This window comes from Eretmochelys imbricata, chromosome 10 (genome assembly GCF_965152235.1).
Source record: "Eretmochelys imbricata isolate rEreImb1 chromosome 10, rEreImb1.hap1, whole genome shotgun sequence".
In the NCBI taxonomy this organism is placed as follows: domain Eukaryota; kingdom Metazoa; phylum Chordata; order Testudines; family Cheloniidae; genus Eretmochelys; species Eretmochelys imbricata.
The window spans coordinates 20,579,628-20,600,365 of record NC_135581.1 but is presented as its reverse complement, the minus strand read 5'-3'; the positions used below and the strand labels follow the sequence as shown (position 1 = coordinate 20,600,365).

Here is a 20,738-nt window from a genome sequence, read left to right as displayed (position 1 = left end):
TGGGACTCTGCACAAATTCCCTCTCCGCAGTTTTTCTTTTAGCTCTCTAGAAAAGGCTAGTATTACACATAACAAAACAAAGTAAGCATGCAATATTATTATAACTATCCCTCGTCACTCTTTGCCAGGCTTCCAATTAGCCTCCAGCTTTTACCACGATGACAGCTACCAGTTGGCCTGCCTTTAATGATTATTTTCTTCTATTAACAGATATAGAACAGGCATGAGACAAGAACAATTTGGCTAATTTAAAAATAAAAAAGTGACGGTTAAAAGTAGCCCTGTACACATAAAATTGAATCCAGGTAATATTAGGGGAAGAATAGTGTTAGCCAATGTATATATTTGTTAGGGGTATGACATAATATATTAATATGTATTACATACAATATTAATATTGTACACATATCAGACATGAATGCTGAGTAGTCATGCTAAGTCGTACAACTGAGAATTGTATTATGTTTTTCGCTGAATGCTGTTTATGCCTATTCCCTCAAGCTAATGTATATGCCCCCCTAACATTCTGCAATAGATGATTCAACTCTTGGCACAATCAGATACATGTTGGAAATCAGATATATGAATAGTATGTCCTGGTACTCTAAGGAGGTGCTTCCATGGGCCACTGACACCTGGAATGTGGTATGCACAACAAAGATAAGGAAGGTACTGGATGGTACAAAAAAACAAGATAAGAAACAGGTGCAGACCAGGGTGGATAAAAATCAATGATTTGTTTTAAAAAAATATTTAAAAATCTGATTTTTGTATTTAAATCTGATTTTTTTGATAAAATACTTTTTGAGGAAAAAACCTATCTAAAGATAGTTTTAATTCAGATACATTATAGCTCAAAGTTATCTCATCATGGAATAGGGATTATAAATTCTAATTCTATAGTATGAGACAATATATTCATGTAATATTTAAGAAAAGTTTTGTAAATGTGTTCCAACAAACAGTTCATGGATTAGGGACCCAATTTTATGGGGTTCCACAGGCTTCTGTATAGATTATTTAGGAAAATCTTTCTATCTACCCAATGGGACTCAGTGCTCAGTCTAAAAGATACCATCAGAGATGCTTAGTTTGCAGTTCTCTAACTGTGGATTTGTCTTTCCAGAGGTAACATGCTTGTTAACAGCAAAAATGGTTTAAAATAAATAAATAATACATAGATGTGAGAAATAACAGACCTCAGCTCTATTGTCCCTCTGCAAATTTGTGTACACAGAATCAATCCCTTACCTCTCTCTAAAAGTGCAAAGTTTCAAAAAGTTCAATGAATAGAAGATTGTTGTTGGTGGTGAAATAGATCTGGACAAGGAGAAATCTGTAAATAAATGTGAGAAGCGACGGACATATGCTTGTTTTGTTAAAATATGTTTTCTGTTGAAGAAAAAAATCCAAACTACATAACGTTGTTGTTTCAGTTAAAAAAAACAATTTAAATGTCTGTCTGGTGATGTTCTTCTCCTAATATAACACTGCAAGAAAATCCTCCAAATATTAATGATTAACCTGTTGAATTGGAGATAGTTCACCTCCCAATGACTTCATAAATATCTGCTTCAATTACCTTTGGTAAATGAAATAACCAAACAATCACTCATTTTCTGATATAGCAGTAAAAGTAACCTGAAAAGTTTTCAAAATAAAGCACTGTTTAAAAAATGAATAGTGTATACCTTCTAAAAATGAAACCTACATCTACCTGTGAGTTGTGAAGAATATGCATTAAGGTTATAATAACCAACAAGAATGCACTTTTATGTAAAAAACCATGATTAAATCGAGTTTTCCTGACTAGTGATTTAAATCATGATTTAAATCAAATCTATTCTGGTGCAGACTCATGGGTTGAATCTTGGATAGATATGTAGAATCTTGGGTAATATTTAGCTGGGAAACAACTATAGTATAAATACTCAGTGCATACTGTGGGAGCAGACCTTCTATATAAGGTGAACTTTGAGAGATTGCTTCCCCAAAAGGGCGGTATGTACATCTCTTTTTCATGTTTCTTTTTCATGCTTTATTTGTTTTTCATGCTTTATTCTTGACTAATAAACTCACTATGCTTGGCTATTTGGAATCTTAAATATTTGTAATATCAGATCAGAAATGTAGTCAAGTAATTAGCTATACCTAGTCACTAGTGGATATTTACGGGTCTGTGAATTTCCTGCCGCCTTGGGTATTTGATATGGCAGATCAGTTATCCTTCTTGGATATTGGGGTTTAAAGACAATGCCTGCAACATAGTTAAAACTCCAACACCGAACTCTACTTTTCAACACCAAAGGAACATTACCTCTCATCTTAACCTGGCTAAGCATGGAAAAATTCCTTCCTGTGGTGACTAGCTACACCCTGATCCCAGTGAGAACTGTGATTCCCTGTCTGAAATCAGGCTTAATGGCTGATAGATGTGCTCTCTAAACTGGACCAAACTATCCAGGGGCAGGAGGATGGGAGAAGCTCCCGCAAGGCAAGCAGCCATTAGTTCCTCTGAGCAGACACACTGGCAGGATTTGAAACACCCTCCAATTCCTGGGCAGCCCCAGAGGTAGTCTCTTCCTACACAAGGCAATCCAGAAGCAAGTGAGATGGGAGAATCTCTCTGTCTCTTCCTGAACCAGAAAGTTACACGTTTACATGAAAGATGTGGGAGTGAGGTCTTGATTGCCAGAGGCCACCTTACTTTTTGCCAAGCCTGGGCAACTGGAGATGATATGTGAGGAGATGGAGACCTCCATTCTAAAGACGAGCTCATAGATGTTGGAACTAGTGGTGCTGCTGCACCTCTTGGCTTGAAGTTGTTTCCATCATGTACAGGGTTTACAGTTTGGTTCAATGGCTCTCAGCCCCTCACTTTACAAATTGTTCCAGCACCCCTGGATTAGCTATGCAAAAGGACAATGGGAAGATAAAAAACAACTTCATGGCATCATGGTGACGTTTCACTCCATATTCTTTATGAAAATATGCTTATGATATGAATATGACATAACTGAGATGTACTTTATGCAAGATGGGTCTTGTAAGATATCATTGGAAAGGTTATCACTTACTGAATGTAATTATCCAATTTGTATGCCTGTATCGTTTCTATATCAGAAGTTAGGAATACTGACTATGTATCTGCATTTCAACTATGCTACTTTGGGTGACGCTCACTGCTAACACTTCAGGTACAACAATGGAAAAGCCCATCAGCGAGGACAATGGACTGTGAAAAGGCTTGACCTTCCTGTGGATGCTCCCTACTGCCACTGACTCATGGAATGTGATACTAGAGTCAGGTGGTCTTGTCATCTGATACTAAACATTACCTGGGACTTTCCACTGGAAGGTAAGAGGGGGATCAAGTTTAGGAAACAGGATTCCCGCCTTATGTAAATCCGATTGAAGGGTGGGGAGGAAGGCAAACGGAACTCTTCCTCTCTATGGCCTGTCTGCCCAAGAAGAAAGACTGCTAAAGCCACCTGAAGGGAAGGCAAGGGGAGAGTCCAGACTGAGACGGGGGTCCAGTCTGAAAAGGAATATAACTGGAACTCTGAATCACAGAAACTTTGCAACCTGCCTAAAATAACATTTAGGGTAAGAATTTACATTTTGTAACCTGTTTCTTAAGTATATTGAGTTTAGCTTGTGTGTTTTACTTTACTTAGTCAGTAATCTGCTTTGTTCTGTCTGTTATCCCTTATATTCACTTAAAATTCACCTTTCGTAGTTAATAAACCTATTTCTTGTTTGTAATATAAAATCCAGTTTATGTAATTTCTAACGGAGAGGGGGGGAATTGTGCATCTCTCCCTCCACATTGAGGGAGGGGGTGAACTTCATAAAACCTTTGGGTTTGTACCCCTTAAAGGGAGTGGGCACAAGAGTATTGGGGCGAGCCCCTAAGGCTGAATCTTTCCAGAGCGGATCTCTGTCACACTGTGCAGCTGGGTGTGGCCCTGCCTGTGTGCTTGGCTGGAAGAAGCTTGTGAGCCTAACCCAGCAAGGCCAGGTAAAGGGGACCCAGGCTGGCAGAATAGGCTGACTCAGTGGCATCCCAGCACATTAGGTGACACCCCAAAGGCCCAAACCTGTCACAATCACTTCATGTCTTTTCTACATGTGTATGTTTTATAAATTGTTCTGAGTTTGTCTGTGTTTGACTAAAGAGGATTATCCATGAACATTTAGAACCTTAGGGTATCCCCAGTATCTCATATGACATACCAAATATTTCACACAAAGGTAAGCTTTACAACAAACAGCACAGTTATTACATCTATGCTCAGAACTTTTATGTAAGGTCAACAGCTGAGGAAAACAAAACAAAGAGACAAAAAATATAAAATCTGTTTCTATCAGAAGCTGTTCCGGGTGCAGGTTATTGCTATCACACTTCCATTGAATAACAGTGCATTCGCAGTTATTTTTAAAATGCAAAGCCGGTAATTTAAAAATCTCCCAGTATAATTATTTGAATCAATAATACAAAGTGGTTTATGCCATAGATGTCAGCAAATGAAACAGAACCCCAGGCTTGATAGCAGATTCTATGCAGACAGTGTTGAGTGAGCACAAAGGGAAAACGAGAGGGGGAAATTTTAAGGCAACAGAGAAAAGAGATGAGGAAGAAAAGCTGCAGGAAAGGAGATGGGCAGCGTAAAAAGATTCTAGAGACAGCTGAATGTGAAGAAGCAGAAAAGGATACAAATGGTAAGAATGATGTTTGGCTGCTATACAACATATTATAAAAATTTGAATACACCAAATCATACAGGAAAAACTGACATTTAATCTCCATGATCTGGTGAGATTGGGCAACTACAAAAACTTAATTCCTAGCAGTTATGAAATCAGTGGAATCCCACAATAGGTTATGAAAACCAATCTATCACCTGAGTCTGTGCTTTCATCCCCTGTAATCATGGTGCCATTTGTACTATTCATAATTAAACCTAAGAAATGCTCTGTTGATTAAATAACCTGATAGCTGAATATCCTTTGCTATATTTCAGCTGTAATACTGTTGGATGGCTGTAAGATCAGGCTTCCTTGTTATCCTACACAGCACTTCCACTTCCCCTCTCCTTGTATTTAAGGAATTAAAATTTCCATGGTTAAATCTAAGCTTTAGCTTCAGAACTCACCCCTCTATTCCTTTGGTCCACCAGAGCCTGGATTTGTTATTTTTTTGGGGCACAGTGTATAGCACACCTTTTCCTTAGTGAGACTGCTGATTGGTGTTATTATAAGCAGAAAGTTTTTATGTTGTTTGTCCAAGCAGTTTAATAGCATCACTGAGTTCAAATAACATGTTATAAGGTTATACTGCTCATATGAAACTGCGGTAAAGCACCAGAATCTAAGATGAATGATGAAAAACAATGAAAATTCTCAATTTAAAAAACATTAAGTGATAAGTTTAATGAAAAATTATTTCTAGCAGCTTTTTTATTTTTCTCCATGAAAAATAATATTTTACTCAACTGAACTTTAAAATAAAAATAGCATCTCTCATATGACACTAACTGTAAGAATTTGCAAGGGACAAATAAGCCAACCATTCAATACTATTAAATAATAATAATTAAAAAAAAAGGATTTGTCCCAAAGCTGCTTATGGTTAAGCAGCAGGTCCAGCTGCTAATGATCACAAATATAAGCTGCTACAAGAGTAGGATAGGGATTCAATCCCAGCTTTATTTTATTTATATATAAAAAATGCAAACCAACTTTCCCTCTAGCAGATGATTCTGCTCCTGGCTCCTTTTCTGTACAGAAAAGAATGATACCCATGGCAGGAGCAGGATCAGCTGCTAGAGAGAAAGCTGGTTTGCATCTATTACAAACACTGTGCATCAGCAACCAGAGAATATACCTCTGTCAGGAATTATTTTTGTTCACTGAACTAATGTTATAATATTTACCAAAAACAAATTCCTAGCCCACCAGATTTCTAAAATGAACATAAACTGTATCTATCTTCAGACTTCATAAACAGCCATTGATTTAAAAGATTGAGGGGTGGGGGTGGGGATTTTGGAAATAGGCAAAATTAACAAAAACCAAAATGAAGTCTTCTCTTTAACCTGCAAAATGTTTAAATAGGTGTCTCTGCTTGAGATAAATCTTCAAAGCATGACAGCTTCTGAGAAATTTTTCCTTTAGATGTAAAATAGGATAAAATAATCAACACTGTCAGCCTGGAAGTATGGACCATTTATCACTAACTGAGCACGCACACTATATTTTTATAATTACAAGTGCTATGATTACATCTAGCTGTGGTGTTTAATGCCCATTTTGCTTCAGTCATCACTAAAAAGGTTAATGGTGACCAGATACTCAACACAATATTAACAAGGGGGAAAGAACACAAGCCGAAATAGGGAAAGAACAGGTTAAAGAGTATTTAGATAAGTTAAATGTATTGAAGTCATCAGGGCCTGATGTAATTCATCCTAAGGTATTTAAGGAACTAACTGAAGCAATCTCAGAACCATTAGCAATTACCTTTGAGAACTCATGGAGAACAGGTGAAGTCCCACAGAACTAGGAGAAGGGCAAACATAGTACCGTACCTATCTTTAAAAAAGGGAACAAAGGGGATCCAGGGAAGTATAGATCCATCAGCCTAACTTGGATACCTGAAAAGCTACTGGAACAAATTATTGAACAATTTGTAAGCACCTAGAGAATAACAGCGTTATAAGGAATAGCTCTCATGGATTAGTTAAAAAAGAAATCATGCCAAACCAACCTAATTTCCTTCTTTGACAGGGTTACTGGCCTAGTGGATGGAGGGAAGCTGTACATGTGATATAACCTGTGGTGAGCTGGAGCTGGTTCCCACCAGTTCGCTAGAACCAGTCGTTAAATTTAGAAGCCCTTTTAGAACCGGTTGTTCCACGAGGGACAACCGGTTCTAAAAGGGCTTCTAAATTTAACTGGCCAAAAGTGGCGCCTTTGGCGCTGACTCCTCTGCTCCGCCTCCTCCCCTGAATGCGCCGCCCCGCCCTGTTTCTCCATCCCCCCAGGCTTACCGCAAATCAGCTGTTCCTGCGGGAAGCTGGGGAAGGCTGAGAAGCAGGCCGCAGCTTCCCGCTCAGGCCCAGGGAGGTGGAGATGAGTGGGGTGGGGGGGCACGAGGAGGGCCGCCCACGCTGCAGCAGGTAACCCGGGGGGGGGGGGGGGTGGAGACGGGACGCGCACAGGGGAACCGCTCACCGCCCCAGCTCACCTCTGCCACCCTTGGCCTGAGTGTGAAGCCGCTGCCTGCTTCTCAGCCCTCCCTGGCTTCCCACCGAACAGCTGATTCGCGGGATGCCGGGGGAGGGGGCGGAGAAGCAGAGTGGGGCAGCGCGTTCAGCGGAGGAGGCGGAGCGGAGGTGAGGTGAGCTGGGGCCAGGCATGGGGCAGGGAGCTGCAGGTGGGTGCTCTGCACCCACCAAATTTTCCCCATGGATGCTCCAGCCCCGGAGCACCCGGGGAGTCGGCGCCTAAGGTGCCACTTTTGATGTGATCAGTGGAGGAGCGGATGCTCCCCCTGCTCCCCCCCCAGCTATGCTCCCCCACCCCTAGGAGCCAGAGGGACCTGCCGGATGCTTCCTGGGAGCTGCCCCAGGTAAGCACCTCCAGGACTCCCCACCTCACCCCCCGGCAGGTGCCTCTGGCTCTAGGGGTGGGGTGGGCACCCACTACGGTGGCCCACGAGACCCTCCTGCCCAGTTCTAGGGGCAGTCAGGGGATGGGGGGGGTGGAGAGGGCAGGGGTCCTGGGGGGGGCGTCAAGGAACGTGGGGCGGTTGGATGGGGCAGGAGTCCCAGGGGTGGGGGTGGGCAACGACCTCCTCGTGGGGTGAGGAGGGAACCTGTTGTTAAGATTTTGGCAGCTCATCACTGGATATAACTGGCTTTTAGTAAGGCTTTCGATAGAGTCCCATGTGACAATTGCATAATATGATCTAGATGAAGTTACTCTCAGGTGGGTTCCCAACTGGCAGAAAGATCATATACCAAGAGTAGTTATCAACAGTTCGTCCTCAAACTGAGAGGGTATATCTAGTGGGACCCTACAGGGGTCAGTCCCGGCACTGTTCAATATTTTCATTAATGACTTGGATAATGGAGAGAAGAATATGCTTATAAAATCTGCAGATGACACCAAGCTGGGAAGGGTAGCAATCATTTTGGAGGGTAGGATTATAATGCAAAACAATCTCAACGAATTAGAGAATTGGTCTGAAATCAACAAGATGAAATTCAATAAAGTGAAAGGTACTACAATTAGGAAGGAAAAATCAAATAAATATCTTCACAATGGGGGGGAACTGGCTAGGCGGTAATACTGTAAAAAAAGAGTCTGAGGGCTATAGTGGATCACAAATTGAATATGAGTCAACAATGTGAGGCAGTTCCAAAAAACGCTAATATCATTCTGGGTTGTAGTACCAGGAATGTCCTATGAAAGACACAGGTGGGGTAATGGTCCCACTCTGCTTAGCACTGGTGAGGTCTCAGCTGGAGTACTGTGTCCAGTTTTGGGTGTCACACTAAGAAAGATGTGGATAAATTGGAGAGAGTCCAGAGGAGAGCAACTAAAATGACAAAAGGTTTAGAAAACATGACCTAGGAGGAAAGTTTAAAAAAAAAAAAACAGCAACAATTGAATGTTTAGTCTTGAGAAACGAAGACTGAGGGGGGTTTAGTCCTGAGAAATGAAGACTAAAGGGGAACCTAATAACAGTCTTCAAATACGTTAAGAGCTGTTATAAAGAAGATGGGGATCAATGGTTCTTCATTTCCACTGAAGGTAGGACAAGAAGTAATGGCCTTAATCTGCAGCAAGGGAGATTTAGGTTAGATATTAGGAAAAACTTTCTAACTATAAGGGTAGTTTAACTCTGGAATAGGATTCCAAAGGAGGTTGTGGAATCCCCATCACTAATCAACATGTTCTTAAAAACCTCCAAACACCAGGGATGATAGGGTTACTGGGGTCTTGCTTCAGAGCAGGGTGCTGAACTTAATGACTTCTTGAGGTCCCTTCCAGCCTTCCTTCTCTATAATTCTACCTACTACAGTTGATGAGGTTCAGTTTTCACTGTTAATCTGCAGACAAGGAGTAAAATACTTATCAGAGCAGTATTCTTTCACAGGGCTCTTTACCATGACTTGGTTTTATCACTTACTCACAAAATGAATACATAAAAAAACGATGCACCCTATTGTGACTTTTTCATTTACATTTTGGGTATACTTCAAATGATGTCAATTTGAGGGGATGGTGTCATGAGTTGTCAGTATGATAGTATATATAATAGTCTTCAATGCAGCCATATAATTTCATATATTTACTGCTATTGCCAAAAACTAAATGTCATCTTCATTAACTGAAAAAAGTGTCATATCTACTCTCAAACAGATTTGCTTATTTTACAGTTTACTGGAGTGCAGACTGACTTGGTATATTCATAAAATATTTATATCCCGCCTAGAACCATTTTCTTCCTCTCTCTGTGAATAAAAGCTGATCCTAATCTTCCTCAGTTGCATTCTGTTGGTCGTTCTGCTGCAAACATAGGGCTCTGCTCATCACTCCTTACTCGGTCCACCACTCCTTACTCTCACTGCACTAAGGACAGATTTCCAATTAGGCTGGCTAATATACACAAGTATTGGACATTGGGAAAAGAGTCAAAATATTCACTGTATGAAATGAAATTTACTGATCCAAAGATCGCTACATGAAAAAATGCATATTATTGATCATGAACCCAATTTTCTGTTGCCCTTCATCTTTGGTTTGTCTAGACCAAGTTTTTAGTCCTGTTTTAACTCAAGTTAACTAACAACAGTAAATGCTATAAACTAACAGCAAACAAATATTTGCTCCAGGACACCCTGATCTCTGAAACAAATTACCATGTCTACACTAGCATTTACAAGTGTGGTAATTAATTTGAGATAACTGACCATTCAATTAACTTGAATTACTACAAAACCACAAACACTAGTCTAGACAAATTCATTGTGCAGTTATTTACACAGCAAAATGTGACTGTAAATTCCACCAAATCTGAACAGTAGAGTTTTGAACTCTATACCAGTGAAAGTAACTTTGCAAGGAGCAGGGCAGCAGACAATCAGGTCCAACATCTTCATGAATAAAGTGTAGCATACCTGGAATTTAATGAATGAATACTTTGCTCAATTTAACTTCTACAATAAATGGACTGCTGGGCACAGTGTGTACAGAAAATGATTTCTCTAGATTAAAGTTTCATGCAAAATTTAAACATGGCTGACTGAGGGCCAGAATCTATTACTCATACTCACACTGAGTATTACCCTGTTCTGGGAATGGCACAATGTTTTACATGATTAAGAGTGGCAGAATCTGGTGCTAAATTAATATAGAGCTTATGCTGGGAGATTTTTCCCACACCCAAAAAACACAGTAGATCATCATCATTAGATTTGTACTAGCACTGGTTCAATTAATCTTGATTTCATTTTCAAAAAGGTTTATTTGCCTTGATATAACCACTTGAATCATTCAGTTTTGTGAAAAGTGACTTTAAAATATTATGTACTTTAAAACCTACAGTGCTGTCGTTGTGCAATGCCATGTGACAATCCAGTGACGCATATACTACATACAAAGTCAATAACATCATTTGCTACAAGTTTATACAAAATCACCTGCAAAAAACTGAGTAACGTTAGCTGGAAGCTGTTGCATGGTGTCCTAGCAGAATGGAAGCAGCCTTTCATTCCTGGGGTGGCTGCACTTCATTGGCTGCATATCAGCTCTGATAACAAATAGTTTATGGGTAGTGTTTATATAGCCATTTCATTCTATGCTTTCAAAGGCAACACTCAGTATATATTTAGGATGTATTTTTAAAAACATAAAAATTAAGAACAGCATAAATTGTCCAACAGAGTCTGAATATTAAATGTAGCATGCTGATGACAGAAAAAAAAATCAGAAAATATTAAAAATAAAACACTTTCTAAGCTTCTATGCAAACAAACTTTGTGTGTTTCTACTAAAAAAAGGGGGGGGCGGTTTCCCCACAATTTGAAGTCTTGTGATTTGCTTTGGATCTACAGAGAGAAAAACAGTCTATCCCAATTTTAAAAATAGGTAATATTCTCAATATTTACATGTTTGGCTGGAGAAAAAGCTTTTTAATATCTAGTTGTTCTAAACAGTATTTAAGGTAAACAGGATATTTTCAATATGTCACATTTCAAATATTTTTTTGTAAAACCATGTATATTTTAGACACCACACTGATGTGCAACTTTAAAAAAAAAAAAACAGATTATTCAGAGTGCCACCAAAGCTAGATTTTTTTAAAAAACATCTGATGTCTGACAACTGGGTATCTGCCATTCCTTCTTTAAGCTAGAGATGGTATGTATCATTGATGTTTTAAAGACGCGTCACAGTTGAAATCATTTGTATTTATTTCATAAAATACCACACTGGAAATGTAGGAGAACACTTACACACTATCCTAACATTTTAACATCTGCCAGAAAGACAAAGTAGGTGGTTTATTATTTCACATTTATATTGAGGTAGCACCTACAGGCCAACCAAAATAGGACCCCATTATGGCAGGTGCTGTACAAACATACAGTAAATGACACTCCCTTCTCCTATTTGGGGCTTTGTAAAATGCAAAACATTTTTCCAGTTTTTCTAGTTTGGACTTTAAAATGTCTTATCTTCTTTTATCATTTTAGTGATAGGAAGGTGCTATATTGACAGCCCTGGAGGCAAAATTCTCTGGACAGATACACACTAGAAATATCTATACAAACCTTCCATCAATCCTGACCTGAAGTAGTCTTTTCTAGTGGCAAGGAATCTCTTCTGCCTATTCATTCAATATCCCCTTTGCTGAGATCGCTATCAATCATGGCAGTTAGGGACAACTGTGAGAGTGAATTTAATGTAAATACCTGCCCACTAACAACATTAGCAATTTAACAACTTTGTGTCGGTTCCAAACTGGGTAGTAGTCAAGCTGAAGAGCTAGAGATGAAAGGCTCCATGTACCATTAATCATCTCTTGAGACATATACATTTGGTATCAGACTTGCAAGAGGACAGACAAGCCAATCAGAACCCCCTCTGTTTGCTGAGTCAGAGGTTTACAGTTTGGAAGTCCAAAGGGATGCAAATGTACTGGACTGTGGTAATAAGCAGGGAGAGGGAGAAATAATTAAAAGCATGGGTGCAGGGAGACCATACATTGAGGACTGCATGAATGGGATCAGGAATTTGTGGCAACTCTGCCATTTGGGTGGAAATCAGTTGATTGCACATGTCAATCACCTACAATTTCCCCAGCTCGTCCTGATCACAGATGCATAACCAGGATTACAATCCTAACTGGAGAAATCCCTTCACAGGCAGGTGAGGGATTAAATGAAGCAGATGGAAAAGCTCTGCTAAACAACAGTTGATATATACAGAGAATGAAAGGAGAAGACTTACCTTCAAAACCCTGAAAGTAATTGCAAGGCCCAGGCAGTTGGCATATAAATGGAGTGGAAAGGGGAACGTGACCATTTTCGCAGGTGAGAACATCTTGGAGGATGGTCCAGTTCTTGGATGTGAATGGGCAGCAGGGCAGGGAAGAGAGAATTAAGAATGGAGTCCTCCTCCCTATGGATGTAGGCCACAAGCCCAGAAAGGGATTGCTTCAGAGACCCAATAAGCAAGATAACAATTAGGTTTTCCAAAGATAACCTGTTCTATATGCTTTCACATATTTAAGAAAGTTACAGCCTGTTGCTTTTTTTTTTTTTTTTTTTTTGCATAGTGTATTGTCAGTGTGTCCTTCTCAATGTGCCAGAAGCAATACTTCCAACAAGCACATACGGTTCCTTACATCATTTGATAACAGCACCCCGACTATGTAATTCGGCATGGTAAACTAGCTGAGTCACTGAGATCCAGTAAGAGTTCTTTATCAGAAGAAACTTGGCAAATGAGTTTGTGTTATTTAAACTACCAAAATTGCTGAAGAAGTTTTGGTCATTAAGAAGCCATATACACACAAATGAATAACAATCTCATTTAATTAGTACTGAGAATGCAATGTGAGTTGCATCCCTCATGAGTAAAACTATTTTTAAAATGTGCTAGCTTGTCTTTCATGCTACATTATTTCCAACTGATCTTAATGTGTCTCAGTCTCTTAAAATTTGCCTGTCAATTTTTATTATTCTGAACAGATGCTTGTCTAACTGAACAGTTTTAGTAAACTAATAAACTTAAACCCTGTTAAGAGACGGAATTCACTTCAGCAATTTAAATTAATGGATGCAGGCCATGATCCACAATGAAATCCCCTGAGCAGACACAGAATGACCTTTCATCCTGTCCGCCACTGCAACGAATAACCACTCTGACTTTGCGAAATGGCTTAGTCCTGTCAATGTACAAGGCAAGTGCCCTCCTGACATCCAGAGCGTGCAATCTGTGCTCCTTTTCCAATTTACGAGGCTTCGGAAAGAAGACCGGTAAGTATATGTCTTGGCTGGTATGAAACTGTGAAACTACCTTCAGCAGGAACACTGGGTGCGGCTGCAGTTGGACTTTGTCCTTGTAGAACACCGTATAGATTGGTTCTGAAGTTAGCGCCCTGATCTCAGAGACCCTACAGGCAGACAGTATTGAGACCAGGAAAGAAACTTTCCAGGAGAGGAGGAAAAGGGAGCAGTAAGCCAGAGGCTGAAAGGGAGGACTCATGAGCTGTGACAGCACGAGGTTCAGGTCCCAAATAGGGACGGGATCCCTCACGTGCAAGTAGAGGTGCTCCAGATCTTTCAAAAACAGGACCATCATGTCGTGAGTGAAGACTGATCTGCCCTAAAGAGGAGGGTGAAAGGCCGAAATAATGGCAAAGTGGATTTTGACTGATGACAAGGTCAACCCTTGGAGCTTGAGGTGCAGAAGATAGTCCAGGATCGCCTGCAGCGAGGCCTGCTCAGCCTGGATACCCCAGTCCGATGTCCAGCATATGAACCTCTTCCACTTGGCCAGGTAGGTTGCTCTGGTGGAGGCCTTGTAGCTACCCAACAAGACCTGTTGGATATGGGCCAAGCATTCACGTTCTTCCGCATTTAGCCATGCAGAAGTCATGTTGTGAAGTGCAACACCGACAGGTTCAGATGCAGAAGACTACCATGATTCTGGGACAGCAGATCTGGCCAGGGAGGCAGCTGAAGCGGGGCAGCTACCGAAAGGTCCATCAGTGTGCAGAACCAGTGCTGCCAAGGCCATGCAGGGGCTATCAGGATCACCTTTGCCTTGTCCTGTTTGATCTTCATGAGGATGTTGGGGATTAATGGCACCCGTGGGAAGGCGTACATCAGAACCCCTGACCACAGGGGCAGAAAGGCATTTTCCCGGAACGAGCAGAACACGTGGTATTTCCTGTTCTGATGAGACACGAACAGAGTCCCCCAGCTCCGGAAGATCAAACTGACCACCTCCGGATGGAGCGACCACTCATGGTGAGACGAGAAGGTCCTGCTGAGGTGATCTGCCAAAGCTTTCCTGGCCCCGGGCAGATACGTGGCTATCAGATGGGACAATGTGCTGCGCACAGAAGTCCCAAAGGGGGAGAGCTTCTTGGCAAAGAGCTGATAACTTGGCTGCACCCTGCTTTTTGATGTAATACATCACAGTGGTATTCAGTGTCAGAACCTGCACCACCTTGCCCTTCAGGTGGGGCAGGAAATCTGGCAGGCCAGGCAACCCGCTTTGAGTTCCCTGATGTTTACTTGGAGGGACAGATCATCCCATGATCAGCAGTCTTGCATGCTGAGCTCACTTAGGTGGGGTCCCCAGCCCAGATCTGAGGCATCGGAAACCAGGGTCAGCGACGGGGATCAGGCCATGAAGGGAACTCCCTCCATCTTCGATTCGGGGCTCAACCACCAATCCAGGGACAATCGGATGTGAACCAGCACTCTGACTACCCAGTCTAGATAGTGTCTGTTGGAGATGTAGACCGACGCCAACCATGCTTGCAGTGGCTTGAGATAGAGCCGGGCATGCCAGACCACGTATGCACATGCAGTCACATGGCCTAACAACCAGACGCAAGTGTGGGCAGTGGTAAGCAGGTAGTTTTTCACATGGGAGATCAGGCCCTGGAAATGCACCTCTGAAAGGAAGGCTCTGGCTCATGTGGACCAATTCCAGAGATTGACTGCTTCTGCACATAAAGCAGTAGATCTCATGCCTCGAGAACTACCTCAGTGAACTCTATTGTTGCAGTGGCCTTAAAGTCGATTTCTTTTCACTTATCAACAGGCAGGTCGTGGCAGGTGGAAAGAATCAGATCAAGGCTCCCCTGCATCTGTTCCCAAAATCTGTCCTTGATGAGCCAATCGTTGAGATGCCGGTAGACTTGAACCCCTCAACACCTCAGGTAAATGGTCACTGGCACCATACATTTTGTGAACACCAAAGGGCAGTGCCGTGAACTGGAAATGGCGCCTGCCCACCATAAAATGGAGGAATTGTCTGTTATATTGGAAAACAGAAATATGGAAATAAGCATCCTTCAGATCAAGGGTGGCGTACCAGTCTTCCAGATTCAAGGAGGGGATGATGGAAGCCAGAGAGACCAAGCGGAACATCAACTTTTCGAGAGACTTGTTGAGACACCGAAGGTCCAGAATGAGTTTTCAGACACCTTTTACTTTAGGGATTAGGAAATAATGGGAGTAGAACCCTTTTCCGTTCATGTCCTGAAGGACCTCCTCCACAGCCCCCAGCTGTATGAGGTTCTTGACCTCTTAAACGAGGAGTTGCGTGTGAGAAGGGTCCATGAAGAGAGACAGGGAAGGGGGGTGGAGGGGCAACCAAGAATTACAGGTTGTAGCCCCGAGTTAAATCTCTAGCACCCAACAGTCCAAGGTGACCCGCAACTAGGCCAAATGGTAGGGATGAAGACAGTTGAGGAAAGAACGAGGCGGATCCGGGAAGTTCATTAGGGCGTCGCTCTTGAGTGCACCCTCAAAATGAGTGCTTCTGGCCCTGGTTGTGCAGGGGAGCAGGAGACAAAGGGCGGCGACGACTAAAACTCGTGTCTCTATCCCTTTTCCTTGTGGGCCCCTGTCAAAGTTGCCAAGGCCTTGGCGGCAGCCGGAACTGCTTCCTCATCGACTGCGCTTTATTCAGAGCCAGTGAGCGAAGGGTAGCCTGACTGTCCCTCAGTCTGTGCAGCCCCGCATCGGTCTGCTCTGCAAAGAGACCATTCCCATCAAAGGGAAGATCCTGGAACAAGGTGTACATTACCCGGCATAGGCCACTGGTCTGAAGCCAGGAACTGTGCGTCATGACAATAGCTGACAGGACCACCCTAGTTGCCAAATCAGCCACCTCTCCCTGGGTGGCAGCCTTCCCATCAAAGACTGCTTGCTAACTCTCCCCTGCCTAAGGATTAGAGCTCATAGACTGCTCATTAGCTCAGCCCTGCCTAAGGGCTGGAGCAGAGAGACTACTCATTAGCCCAGCCCTGTCTGAGGGCCTAGGTCCTATTGACTGTTTGGGGTTCCACCCTGTTACAAAGGCCGGGATGAGAACGCCTACTCTGCTAATTCCCTTGACACTAGGCCCTGATCCCGGTGATATAGTGAGGTGCTGTGGCACTCACTGACAACTGCAACACCATTACAGGACTCAACAGGAAGACTCAAATGTTAGCTCAATAGACTACATAACCCCACCAATAAATCCCAACAATATTTCAAAAACACCCTTTCTCACTACCCTCCTTCAGCCAGCACAAACCTCAGATCAACCTTCTCTTCCAAACGTGAAAGTCCAAAGGAAAGCAATAGCTGAGGGAAAACATAAAAGCAGCAGGAACTGCCACCCACCCATGGCTCTCAGAAGCAACCTAGGCAAGCATCTCAAAACAGCCTTGGCAGCAGCTCAAAAACAGAAAACAACAATGTACAGCATCCTCAAAGCTCTTGCAGACATCCCACCTCAGCAGCACTTATGCTGACAAAATGATCCTCCTCAGTAACTTTCTCTAAAATTGTTTTGAAGGAAACAAATCCCACTCAGTTTTTTATTCACCACAGATTTCATCAATACAATGTGCAGATCTGAAAGGTAGGAGCTACACAATTCATGATGCTTAGAGTCTGAGATGTTTAGAATGCTCAAATGCCTAGAAAGTCTAAAGGTCTGTCCTCCAATGTGTATTTGGATGCAGGCGCAGGGAAAATTGCTTTGTGGAAAATTGTGAAAGGTGTGTCTGTCAGCATAGCTCCAAGTTCACCAATGCTTCTTGCAGAAGCGATAGCAACACAGGTGACTTTCATGGAAAGGAGGGAAATAGCGCATGATGGCAACAGTTCAAAGGGTGGTTTCATATGGCTAGAACTAGGTTCAGATCCCACTGAGGTCTGATAGGTTGGACAGGTGGGACGTTTCTGAGGAGGCCCAAAACCTAGCAGTTAGCGGGTATGTAAAGAAAGAGTGATCTTCCATAGGAGGGTGGAATGTACTGTCGCCAAGTGGACTTTCAGAGAGTTGAAGGCGAGACATTCAGGGACAGAATGCAGCCCAAGAGGAAGGGGATCCCCACTGATTCTGGTGGAACTCTCTTTTGTTGGGCCCAGGCAGCAAAGTGTTTCCACATGGCCTGGTAATAGTGCCTGAGGGATTCCTTCCTGCTGCTGGAGAAGATGGCATGGCTGAAGAACAGGTCTGTTATAAGGCAGATGTCCATCCAAATACCACACACTGAGGTGGAGTGCCTGTGGACTGGGATGTCTGATCTCGCTGTTGCACTGTGTCAGCAGATTGGGGAAGGTGGGGACAGGAATTGGTGGATGGGCTAACATGTGAAGGAGATTGGGAAACCAGAACTGTCTCGGCCAGCAGGGGGCAATCAGAATGACCACTGTTCTGTCTTGTTGGATCTTGTGGATTACCCAAGGGTAGGAGCATAATTGGGAGGGAAGGCATAGTTGATTTGATCTGATCAGCAGAGCAGGTATAGGTTGCCCTGAGACTGGTGGCCAAGACCTTCCCTGGAGCAGTAGAGGATGCATTTGCTGTTTATATGCAAGGCGAAGAGATCTTTCTTTGGAATCCCCCATCAGGTGAAAATGTAGTGTACTATCGAATTGTGAAGGTCCCACTTGTGGTCGATCACAAAATCTCTGCTGACTGAAGCTGTGAGCACATTCTGTGTCCCGGAAAGATAGGCTGCGGACAAAAGTATCTGGTCTCACAAAACTGGGTGATTGGGCAACAAAATGGCCCATGAAATTCAATGTTGATAAACGCAAAGTAATGCACACTGAAAAACATAATCCCAACTATACATATAAAATGATGGGGTCTAAATTAGCTGTTACCTCTCAAGAAAGAGATCTTGGGAGTCATTGTGGATAATTTTCTGAAAACATCCACTCAAGTAATTGTCAAAATGTTGGGAATCATTAAGAAACGGATAAATAATATGATAAAAAAAATCATATTGCCTCTATATAATTCCCTGGTATGCCCACGTCTTGAATACTGTGTCCAGATGTGGTCGTCCCATCTCAAAAAAAATGTATTGGAATTGGAAAATGTTAAGAAAAGAGCAACAAAAATGATTAGGGGTATGGAATGGCTGCCATATGAGTAGAGATTAATAAAACTTGACTTTTCAGCTTGGAAAAGAGACAACTAAGCTGGGATATGATAGAGGTCTATAAAATCACTACTGGTATGGAGAAAGTAAACAAGGAAATTTTATTTACTTCTTCTCCTAAACAAGGACTAGGCGGTCACCAAATGAAATTAATGGGCAGCAAGTTTAAAATAAACAAAAGGAAGTATTTCATCTCAGAATGCACAGTCAACCTGTAGAACTCTTTGCCAGAGGATGTTTGAAGTCAAAGTCTATAACAGGGTTCAAAAAAGAACTAGATAAATGCATGGAGGATACGTCCATTAATGGCTATTAGTCAGGATGGGCAGTAATGGTGTCCCTAGCCTCTGTTTGCCAGAAGCTGGGAATGGGTGACAGGGAATGGATCACTTGATGATTACCTGTTCTGTTCATTCCCTCTGGGGCACCTGGCATTGGCCATTATTGCAAGACAGGATACTAGACTAGATGGAGCTTTGGTCTGACCCAGCATGGCTGTTCTTGTGTTCTTATAGTGAGTGATGCACCAATTCCAGAGATTGACTGCTTCTACGCATAAAGCAGTAGATCTCATGCCCCTGTTTGTTAATGTAGAAAATAGGGGTGGTGTATTCTGTCATGATGAGAACAAGATGGGAATGGATGAATGGAAGAAAGGATCAGCATACTTTCCTTACAGCTCAGAGTTCCAGGATATTGATGTGCATCCTGGATTCTCAAGGAGACCACATTCCCTGTGTCACATAATCATCCATGTGTTTTTCCCAGCCTACAAGGGATGTGTAGGTGATGATCATCTTGTCTGGAAAGCGGGGAACCCCTAAGCAAATGTAACATGGATCTGTCCACCACTGAAGGGATGACAGCACTCTGTCAGGGACCGTCCATAAGGTCCATGGTGTGATATTTTGGTGAGTAAACTGTCTGGAGTCACTTCTGGAGGCAGTGAAGGTGGAGTCAAGCAAAGGCAGTCATGTATGTACATGAAGGCATGTGGCCAAGAAGGCAAGTCCTGGCCGGTACATAAGGATTGTTGATAATGAGAATTATAATTTCTCCCATTGCCTGGAACCTGTTCCTTGGTTGGCAGGCCCATGCTGTGCCTGAACTGATGGTGGCTCCTATCAAATCCAGGGATTGTGTGGGGTCTAGGATCGATTTTTCAACACTGATGCTGACTCTGAGGAATGAAAGGAGGAGGAATAACATGGAGTTTGAAACTTGGGCTTCGTGCCTGGACCGTGCAACCTAGGAGCCAGACGTCGAGATACGGAAACACCAGGACCACAAAACGTCTGATATAAGCTACTTTGGTGAAGAGAAAACTTTGGTGAAGACTCTGGAAGCAGTGGCTATTTTGAAGGGGAGTACCCTGTATTGGAAATGGTAGGTGCTGACTATGAATCGCAAGAAGCATCTGTTGGCCAGATGGATATTGATATGAAAATAGGTATCCTACATATCAAGAGCAATAAATCACGTCTTTTTCTATGGATGGGATAATAGCTGCCAACTTGAATTTGTGGACGAGGGGATTGAGATGATGGAGGTCGAAGACTGGTCTCCTTCTTATGTATGAGGAAGTAAGTAAAATAGAACCGCATTCCTTGATATTCTGTGGGAACGCATTCTACCACTTCCCACTGTAGCAAGAATTCACTTCTTGGGTGAGAATGCTGTCATGAGAGTGGTCCCTGAGAAGGGATATGGAGGGGGGTTTTAGAGGAGGTAGCACGATAAATTAGATTGCATAGCCATGGTGAATGATGTTGAGCAACCATTTGTCCCAAACTTGGGAAAAGAGTGCTAAATGATCCCAAAAGGGGGAAGAGTGCTCATGAGGTGGTTGGCAACATGACTGGCTGCCCTCAAGGGAGTCGGGAAAAGAAAGGAGGGTTAGATAGTCAAGAGGAAGAAACCAGTAACAGAGCATTCTGGAGTTTGGGAGTGGAAATATAGCATTATAATGCGGAGTGGAGATAGACTATATAGCAAGAGTATTCAAAGAATTGGGAGCTGAGGAACCGTA

At 42.5% G+C, this 20,738-nt stretch overlaps 1 protein-coding gene across 4 annotated transcripts in view; it reads right to left on the bottom strand.

Moving 5' to 3' along the window:
- Positions 1-20,738, bottom strand: part of SNX29 (sorting nexin 29) — a 459,980-nt gene that overhangs the window by 210,879 nt on the left and 228,363 nt on the right. The window lies entirely within an intron of this gene.